Here is a 9,122-nt window from a genome sequence, read left to right on the forward strand (position 1 = left end):
CTTCCCCGCGCTCCCCCCGGGCTCCCCCCGCGCTTCCCCCGGGCTCCGGGTAGCCCTCCGAGGCGCCCGGCCAGACCTCCAGGCTGCGCCTACATTCATGCTTTCTGGATTCAAACTCGGAGCTCCACCATCTGAGTCGCGTCCTCAGCCCTCGTTTGCTTTAGTTATGTTCCCGCCCCCGCCATAGGCCTCAGACTTCGGTTCTCCTTCAGTGTAACTGGGATCCCAGGCACATGCCACGGCACCCAGCTTCTCGGTTGAGATGGGGTCTTGCTAACTTTGTACTTGGACTGATCTCCAGCCCGTGTTCTCCTGACCATTGCCTCTTGGGTAGCTGGCTAGGATTACAGGCACGAGTCACCACGGCTGGCTTTGTTTTTCCTTTTAATTTTTTTTTTTATAGTATGGCAAAAGCCATATTTAGGTCATTTGAAGATAAGGGTCTCACCGACTGTCCTGCCCAGACTGGCTTTGAACTTTGATCCTCAGATCTCAACTTCCTGAATAGCTAGGATTGCTGGGATGAACCCAGCACTGAGCTGGGTTTGTTTGTTTGCTTGTTTTTGTTTTTTGTCAGTTCTGGGGCTTGAACTCTGGGCCTGGGCGCTGTCCCTCAGCTCTTCAGCTCAAGGACAGCACTCTACCACTTGAGCCACAATCACTTCTGGTTTTCTGGTGGTTAATTGGAGATAAGACTCTCACAGGCTTTCCTGCCGGGGCTGGCTTTGAACTGCAGTCCTCAGATCTCAGCCTCCTGAATAGCTAGAATTACAGGCTTGAGCTGTCTTGTAGGATCAAATCTGTGGCCTGTGTGATCTTACCCAGAGCCAACACCTCCCTGAGATTTCTGGGAAAAGGGTGGAACAGATGTAAGCAAGAGTTTTCACACCCACTACTTCTAGCTCTTCATCTATCTAGAGCCTTGGAGCCAAAAGGAGGAGGAATAAGTACACGCTACTGTAGGATTTGACATTCTATTGTTTGTTTGATTGGAAATTTGACTCAGGAAAGTAGATGGTCTGATTTCTGGAACTGACAAACTGTCTCCTTAAGATAAGAAACATACTTAAAACCAAAACTCTGGAAAGATAACACCAGTCATAGAATCAAAGGTTACAGTTGTTAGGAAATAGTGTTCAAAATTGTGCTTACTGAGAAAGGCAATATTTCAAAGCCTTGTGAGCTTATGTAAAATTTTGACTGAGATTTTGGTCAGTTTGCTCTAAATATTGTATATCCTTAGGTAGTCTAGTTTGCTTGATGTTGGATAAGTTTTATCAGTTTAATAAGTAAACCTCTTTCATGTAAATTATAAAGTTTAATAATAAGTAATTAATGAACTTTACAAAACATTTCTAAGCTTACTTTTCCTAGAGGTATCCTTTCTGAATTTATTGTCTTCCCATGAAAGTAATGTGAAGGATGATTGTGAATGGAAACAAAGTTAGGGAAAGATTCTTTAATCCCTTGGCCTTAGTGGAGGTCTACATTGTAACACAGGAGTCAACTTTCTCCAGTTGCAATTTATTCATCCCAGCACTCAAATGTTACTGTTTTACCCCAATGACTTGTTATTAAACTGTGGCCAATATGTTTAATTATGTACCTTAAACACATTTAAGTTTCTGAGGTTTTTCAAAGTAAAACATTTACTCCTGGGATTTTACAGACTCTGCTTAATTTCTTTAAAAATAGAAAATTTTAATACTTTAATTGCTTTTAAATAAGCTAGGGACCAGTGGCTATGCCTGTTATCTTAGCTACTTAGGAGGCTAAGATCTAAGAAGGATCAAGATTCAGAGGCTGGGCAAGAAAATACATGACTCATCTCAAATTAACCAGTAAAAAGTTGAAGGTAGAGCTATGGCTCATATGGTAAACACCATCCCTGAGTGAAAAAGCTAAGGAACAGTACCTAGGCCCCGAGTTCAAGCTCCAAAAGAAACACACACACACACACACTCACACACACACTGTTTATACTTAATACCTTCTTAACCTTGAAGTCTGACAGCCACTTTTTCTCAAAAACAATGAATTTACTATTTATGGATAGTTTCCTTGGATCTGGAATTTGGAGGCTTATCACTTTCCTGAGGGTTAAGATGCTGTCCATAATGTGATGTTGGAGAGGCATCTGGTTACTTGTCAGTGTCATAGATTATGATGCCACCTCCTAGGTCAGACCATGATCTGTGTCCCTTACAGCAGCAGAGCAAATCAGTAATTTGAAGCTGAGGGCAGCAAGTGAGAGCTATAGATAGCTGACTTTTTAATATTTTGGCTGTGTCAGAAAGCCATTACAGTAGTTTTATGGGAAATCTCACAGAATCCCTGATATTTTAGTTTTTCTGTGACTGGACTTGTGAGCAGTCTACAAATGCACCTGCTCAGATGAGCTCTGAGGTTGTACGAGTATCTCTACCCAGGAGCTCTTCGCCCCCACCAATGGATATGTGCATAGCTAAAACTTGGCTGTGGAATGTGCTTGTATGACTGGCCAACACAGCTCACTTGAGGGAGGTGGAGAAAGTCTTTGTAGGTATAGTTTATTATTGTTTACTCTGTTTTAGTTAATATATGTCAGAAAAATCTGGTCTAAACTGGTCTTAACTGAAATGGATTTTTCCTGGCCCTGGTGACTACAAGTGCAGGACTACTCTGAGGTCAGTGTAGTGCTGTGGTATTCAGCATCTCCCTGCACCTCTCTCCTATCCAGCAGAACACACATGGAAGTGCTGGAGTTCCTTGGACAGGTCCATACAACTCCCTGGTCCAATTCTTGTTCTGGACCAGGGTTGGCTTGAGTCTGCTGTGGCCAGGAGCAGACTGTCCTAGTACCACAGACTTGGTTACCTGCCCCGTGTGAGTTCTGTGAGCAAGGTGTCAGTGAAAGCAGACATTCTGCACTGCTCCTTAAATAAACAGAGTAGATGGGCAGCAACAAAGAAAGCTGGGTAATCCCATTCAATAAACTGTTGTCTGGATGAGTGAATGGAGTGAGTAGAGGACCTGTGCCTGCCCTCCGAGGACCACATCACACTGATGTGAGACAGATAAGGCAGGAAAGCTAGGCAGCCCCCACATGGCATCCAGCGTCTCACTGCCCGCTCAGATGGGATTGTGCTGTCCTTGTTCACTAATGCTTGGTGACCTTGCATCCTTCATGAATCTGAAAGACCAGCTTTGTCACAGACATGGTGAGGTTTCTAGCATCATTGCCCTTAGCCTCCTGGGTTAGAGGAAGCTTGTGAGGTATGTTGATACCTGTGGTCCGTCTCCTGAGCATGTGCAGCAGCGCTGGGTCCATCGTGCTCTCTGCTGGGCTTCACAGGAATTCAGACCTTGCAGATTTTGTTATTAACTTTTGGTCAGTCAGGTGGCTTAAAGTCAGGTCTTGGGCACTGTCCCTGAGCTCTTTACTAAAGACTAGCACTCTGCCACTTTGAGCCACAGCACCACTCCCAATTTTCTGGTGGTTAACTGGAGGTAAGAGTCTCACAGGAACTTTTCTGCCCAGGCTGGCTTTAAACCACAATCCTCAGATCTCGGCCTCCTGAGTAACTAGGATTACAGGTGTGAGACACTAGTGCCTGGCAGGTTTTTTTTGTTGTTGTTGGTCGTGGGGCTTGGACTCTAGGCATGGGCGCTGTCCCTGAGCTCTTCAGCTCAAGGCTAGCGCTCTACCGCTTGAGCCATAGTGCCACTTCCAGACTTTTCTGTTTATGTGGTGCTAAGGAATTGAACCCAGGGCCTCATGCATGCGAGGCAAGCACTCTACCACTGAACCACCTTCTAAGCCCTCAGTTATTTTTGAATGTGTGCCTGTGTTCTCTTCCTGGGTAAGAGGTGTTTGGGCACTCCTCCATCAGCTGTGCTGCCCTGCTGCTATTTGGCTTTCCTCTCCTCTTGAGATCTAGAGAATATAACATAATCTGAGATCCTGGAAGATTTTGTTACACTTTCGGCTAAATCCACTGGATTTTATGTAAATGAGTCTTCTTAAGGATTGCTCATTGGTATTTGATTATGTGTACTCTGGAACCACACAAATACTGTATTCCTTTTACAGCTATTTGCTGAGGGCTTACTACAAATAGCTATTACTATAAGTGTTGGGGATATTACAGTTAATATCACACAATATGCAGACTAACATGTACACCACACACATACACATGCATGCATACAGTATATCCATGTTCAAACACCACATGCCTACACACATGTATGCAATGTGCAGGATGCATACACAACATTCTGAACCCCACATGCATGTGGACACAGCACATGCACACACCACAAGTCTGCACTTATGTACGTATGCATGCCACACATGTTTGCACATGCATGGTAGTGATATATGTAAACTTTGAGAGATCAAGCAACAGAATCATGTTTTCTGAGGTATTATCTGGATGGAGCCTGACCCTTGTATGGGTTAATGGAAGCTGTGAGCAGACCTAGCAGAAAACAATATACTCTTAAGACTGTAGAAGAGGAAGATTGTAATGTAAATAAATTCCATGCTCTCCTGTGGTGAAGGCGAAAAGTTACAGCCTAGCTTTGGGCTGGACTCTTTTAACCCTGTCTTAGGAGAAAGGCTGGGATCATGTGACCAGCAGGTAGGAAGGAGTCAGATTTGAGTAGAGCTGAGTAACTCCTGTTGGAGCTGCTACAGTTGAGGCTGGAGTTTCGGGAGAGGTTAGGAGTGGATAGAACTAGGGAAGCAGTCAAATACAAATGATGCTTTTACTTGGGAGAGGATGACAGCTTTCAAGGCAATTAACAAACTATCCCCTAAACCCTTAAGATAGAGATAGGGGGCTCCTTCTCATGTGGCCATTTTATGTGGGGCCAGGTAGAAATCCAAGCTAGGGGCAGGGGAGTTTCCCAAGGCTAAGAGACTAAGGTGGCTGCTGGAACCCCATTCTGGGGGTGGGAAGCTGGGTGCTGGTGATGCTGCAACAGAATGGTGTCTATCAGAGCAGCATTCAATATAGCTCTGCAGGTCAGGTGTTGCTTGTATTTCCTGTAAAAGGCCAGATGGCACCTAAATTAGGCCTTCCAGGGCAGGGGTGGAATTTAGAGGTTTGTGTTGGCACTTTTGGGGAATTTAGGGTTTGTGATTGCTAAGCTCTACTACTTCAGCCATACCCCCAGCCTTTTTCACTTTGGTTATTGTTAGACAGAGTCTTGCTTTAATAATCATTTTTAATCAGTAAAAACACAAACAATATTATTTGAGTGCTTCCCTACAGTGAGGTCCATGGGTAAGACTGGAAGAAGCGTAGGTTTGCCTACATTTTTTATCTAGTACAACACAAATACCAACAGTCAATGCTAGTCAATCTCTAATGCAATTCTCCTGAAAATGTTTTTCCCACACAAAATATTGGTCTTCCTTTGTATTAATTCTGGCTGAGGGTGGGGCAGAGGCTGGTTCTGGCCTTGGTATAGCTTGCTAAACCTGCTGGACCTGCTTATCACTTTGGGGCCTTGCCCTCCCAGAGCACCTGAAGTTACCCCAGGAATGAGGAACCCCTAACATGAGCTTCCTCTTCATAGGTTCTGGAAGGCCCCACAAGGGCTCATGAGGTCATAGGGATCTCACCAGCCAGGCCTTTGGGCTTCAATCAGAAGTTTTCTCCCCATTGAGGACACAGCACCCTCACCTGGCTGCCTGCTCAAGAACCCAGCAGGCTACTCAGGAAACTGAGTCTGCTGGAAACTTCCTGCTTCCAGAAGCAATGGTGCTTCCTTATAGCTTTTGCTGTAGCTAGTAATTTTCACATCAGACTCCACCTTCCATGGGTGGCCCTCAAGTTTCTATCCTCTGTATGGATCTGGACCCTGCACTTGCTCCAGGAGAACATTCGAGACGACAGCAGAATGCGGATCCTGAGAGGCCAGCCGGGCCTCACTGCGTTACATTGTTTTAAGGTGTTCAGGCCAAAAGGAACACTTGGTACAGCAAAGCTAACATATCTGTATGTCCATTTTAACAATTAATGAAAAAACAAAAAACATAATTTTGCCTTTTTTAAGGCTTTGCAAGTAATGTGTTGGATATATACTACATGGTTAGAGATAAATATTAACATATAAGAAATCATATTTGATGTATTTATTCATTTTTCACCTTTTAAGTGATTAGAATGCAGATATAAACCAGTTGAGTCTAGCTAGGCACTGGTGCTTCAAACCTGTAATCTTAGCTACTCAGAAAGCTCAGAGCAGAGGATGGCAATTAGAAACCAGCCTAGGTAGAAAGTCTGTGAGACTCTACCTTCAAAATAATCAGCAAAGAGCAAGGTTGTTGGCATGGTTCTAGTAGTGAGTCAGATGAGCAAGCCAAGTAGAGCAAATTTAAGGCCTCAAGATCAGACACTTTTACCACAAAACAAACCCCCAAATCCAAAAAACAGTTGGATCTAGTCCTATGTAAAAAGATTAACTTCCTCCTTCCTGTCTTTCTTCCTTAGTTAAATACAATGGGGAGAGTAGGGTTTTGTTTTTGTTTTTCCTGGTTCTAAAGGCTTGAACTTTTTTGAGTAGGGTCTTATGTTTTTGCTCTGCAGCCTGGACCACGATTCCCTTATTTGGCTTCCCTCTTATCTCAGAGAAAGAAAAGTACCCAGCTGTTGGTTGGATGGAGGTCTCACTAGCTTTTGACCTGGGCTAGACCTGAACTTCAATCAGTCCTTCCTATCTTTCCAGTAACTGGGGTTACAGGCAATAGCCACCAAGCCTGGCTGAACTCAGAAATATTTTTAAATACAATAGGGTATAATTAGCTGCATAACAAATCTGTACGTTTCTACTACTTAATGTGGCAAGAACCACTTCTCCCTCAGGTGGGCATGTCATGTAGAGCTAGGAAGTTTATGGCATGGTAGTTCAGGAGGATCTTCCATTCTTCTGTTCCTCTGGCTCTGCCATCTAAAGCCCTCTTCAGCAAGCAGGAGAAGCCCACCTCTTCTCCACTGTGTCAGGTGTAGAGATGGCACACCATTGTCTGAGCAGCTGTTTTCCCAGTGTTGTACCATGATAGGGAAGCACATGCATGGATGGATGAGTATCGGTACCAATTCTACATGTAATTCTGTCATTCCATGAAAGTTTAGATTGTATGTCCTTGCCTTTGATACTCACCCCAAACTCAGGAAACTAGTACACAATTCATAATATGCACTGCATTGACTATAAATAGACTCATGTCAGGCAATTTTCTGGTCATATCCTGCTTGTCTTGCTAACTCACCCCAATACCTTTTCTCCATTTTAGCCATCAAAATGGAAATAAAGCTAGGTCCCTCGGTGATATGTACTCAGTGATCAGTTTTCAAAATCTATTAACTGTATAAGTACAATTGGAAACAGGAAATGTAGAAAACTGAAAGTACCCTTTCCTATGTATTTTCTTCCTTTTGAAAACTTTTGGTAGAACATAAAAATGTTTATCTTTAGTATGTTACATTAAGTCAGGACTAAAATCTGATACTAACTGGTCACAAAGAAGCTGGACTGGAATTGACACATGTATGAACAACTAGAAACTTGTCAAAACCCAAGGCTCTGTTTCCCCTGGCCTGACAGACACATCTCAGATCTGTAAGGGAAAAGAGTCAGGTAACTCCTTGCCAGTTTGCTTCCACGGGCTCTTTACAAATCTTAGTGAGGGCAGAGACACCAATACATGGGTCTAATTGAAAGGCAACTTGAAAGAACCAAGATAAAGTCGGGAATCTGCATATGCTCTTGGTCCATCGCAGTTCACTAGGGAAGAGGAGTCTCTCCAGCAGAAGAGCTGAAGTGAAGGGTGAGGCAAGCAACCCTGAGCACACCAGGACAACCAGGAGACTTGGACTGGAAGTCTACCCTCATAACCATCCAAGACGAGCCTGGGAGGCTGCAGCAGGCCCAGGGCATCCACAGGCCACATGTTATTACACCGTGACTGACACAAGATGTAGACTTCCAACCTGGCCATGGTTACAAAGTCTAGAACTCGCAGATACTAGAATGGACAGACAGGAAAACACAATCAGACCCAGAGAAGACAAAAAACAAAACAACGAACTACAGACTGGAAGTTTCAATCAACAGGTATCCAACAGGGATGTGAAATAGAATCTAGGACTTTAAAACAGCTTGAAGAAGTTGAAGACAGCAATAGCCAAGGAAGAGCAGAGTGTGACACACTTCAAAAACAAAAATGACCTAATAGATTTGGAGCTTAGCAGTAAGATCCAGGATGGAAGTTTTAAATGTGTTTTAAGAAATAATGCCCCTAAATTTCAAGATGACAGGAAATGATAAGGTTAACCATAAGCTGAAAAAATACTAAAGGTGTGTGTGTGATGGGTGTGGTATGTGTGTGTTTGAAGTGGTTCACGTAAGTATATAGAAAATTTTCACAGCAGAAAAACATTCACATTTTAAAATGGGTAGAAGAGGAGTTGGAGGCATGGCTCAGGTGGTATGGGCACAAAGTGTCAGATATTCAAGTCCTGATTTCTGATTTTTTTTTTTGCATGTAAACTTGTATTTTATTTTATTTTTATTGTGAAAATACTGTACAGAGGGGTTACAATTACATGGGCAAGATAATGAATACATTTCTTATCAAGCATTGTAGCCTCCTCCTTTGTTTCCCCTTCCCATACTCCACCCCCCCATCTCCCCACCCAATCCTCCCCGCAACAAAGTTGTAAAGTTCGTTTTCAACATAATGACTTGTACATCTCATTGTTGCAAAGGGTCCACCTGTATCCCTGTTTTAACGATTTGTTTTTTCCCTTCCCCTCCACAAATTATACCAACATCAAATACAGTGAAAGCAGGGGTTATACTGTGGGGGAGGGACATACACAGCAACAAAGAAATAATCTTATAAATGTGTTAGAAACAATCCAATGAAAGAAAAAAAAAACATTTGAATACTTATCTAGGGTTCATTTCCCTAACATCAACTTATCTGACCTTTTCTGCTTGACTCAGACATATACTAGTTATTGCAAATAAGAGAAACCATGGGACCTATGTTTCTTTGGGCCTGGCTTACTTCACTTAATATAATTTTTTCCAAGTCTTTCCATTTCGTAACAAATGGGGCAATG

The sequence above is a fragment of the Dipodomys ordii genome, unplaced genomic scaffold (genome assembly GCF_000151885.1).
Source record: "Dipodomys ordii isolate 6190 unplaced genomic scaffold, Dord_2.0 Scaffold269, whole genome shotgun sequence".
NCBI classification, from domain to species: Eukaryota; Metazoa; Chordata; class Mammalia; order Rodentia; family Heteromyidae; genus Dipodomys; species Dipodomys ordii.